This window comes from Xiphophorus hellerii, chromosome 9 (assembly GCF_003331165.1).
Source record: "Xiphophorus hellerii strain 12219 chromosome 9, Xiphophorus_hellerii-4.1, whole genome shotgun sequence".
NCBI classification, from domain to species: domain Eukaryota; kingdom Metazoa; phylum Chordata; class Actinopteri; order Cyprinodontiformes; family Poeciliidae; genus Xiphophorus; species Xiphophorus hellerii.
In genome coordinates, this window is record NC_045680.1 from 21853580 (window position 1) to 21854927 (window position 1348).

Here is a 1348-nt window from a genome sequence, read left to right on the forward strand (position 1 = left end):
CACAACATGATAACCTGAGTAAAAACAATAACACGGTGTCAGCGTGTTAACACATATAGTAAAAACTCAACGCCAAAAATCACTCAGCCACTCTCTCTTCCATCTCATTAAAAAGACAACGCAACAGAAATTTGTTCCAGTGTCTTCAACACACCTTGTGTTATGTAGACTTTATTTTCAACAAAAATCTGCATTGTGTTTTCTGCTCTGCCCTCAGTTCCAGGCTCAGATGGAGTTTCTTTTTTTATTATTATTGTTTTCCTGGTTAAGACTGAGTTGTTCCTGGCTGCTGTCGTGTCATGCTTGCTGGAAGTGGAGGATGGATTGCTGCAAAGACAGTGGCGTTCGGCGTATTAAGAAAGTTTCACCTATTTACATTTTAAACTGAATTTGATTACATTGCTTTACAACTTAGGATTATAAGTATGTTGCTGAATTTGAATCTGGCTATACATTATTGGATTGATTTAATTATGCGTTTGTAAACTGGATGTAAATTACACTTGTAAAATGCCTCAAGATGACATTTATCATCATGTTGTGCTGTAAGACAATAGAATCTGGAATGAAACCAGAAAAGCTCAAGTTAAATTATTGCGAATCTTCAAGAAGTGCCCAGTCTTAAAGCAGTAAAAAACAACAACATTGCAGTACCTACTGTGTTTATTCAATAATAAACAAAAGAAGAAGAAAAAAAAAACAGGACACTTAGGTGCTAAAACTTCAAACAATTTACTTTCAAGAGGAATTTAAAGGACATAAAAATCTATTTAAATGCACTACAGCTTACCACAAGCAGCGATAGTTTTAGCGTTAATGTGATTTAAACACGCATTTGTGATCCAACTAAGTGCACAGAAAAAGTCAGACTTACAGTTTCCACGTCCCGTGAGTTAAAATCCAGCTGCTTTCTCTAACAGGGGCCCACCGTGGAGCTGCATGTGATGTTTAAAGCCCCTCCGGTGAGCTTCCTGCTGCCCTACTTCAGCGCACACAACGCGGCGAAGAGCCTCCAGCACATCCCGCTGTCAGACACCAACTTCTCATCTATGGTCCTCTGACAGCCCCGACGGAGCACGCCGACAAAATATGTATCACTGTGACGCTTCCTGTACACACAAACCTCTGTCACTGCTGACTGTTGACACTGAGATCAGCTGATCCGCTGATCAGCTGATCGGAAGTCAGCCGACCGGGCCTTTCAAAATAAAAGGGAAGCCCGTAACAAAACATAATTTACGGTGAGAAATGGGAATATTTTTTTTGGCGACATAATAGAAGACAAACTTTTAGTATATTGTGCCTCATTTTTATTGTTTTCTTTATACCCACAAGGTGATAGTAGAGA

General features: G+C 39.5%; 1 protein-coding gene across 2 annotated transcripts in view; it reads right to left on the reverse strand.

Annotated features, from left to right (window-relative positions):
• osbpl1a (oxysterol binding protein-like 1A) overlaps window positions 1–1150 on the reverse strand; it is a 35454-nt gene extending 34304 nt beyond the window's left edge. Inside the window, exon 1 of one of the 2 annotated variants that reach the window (XM_032571414.1) lies at window positions 875–1150. The gene's annotated coding sequence lies outside the window, so the exon portion shown is untranslated. The remainder of the gene's footprint in view (window positions 1–874) is intronic. The other variant, XM_032571413.1, reaches the window with a different exon arrangement.
• Between the last annotated feature and the right edge of the window lie 198 nt (window positions 1151–1348).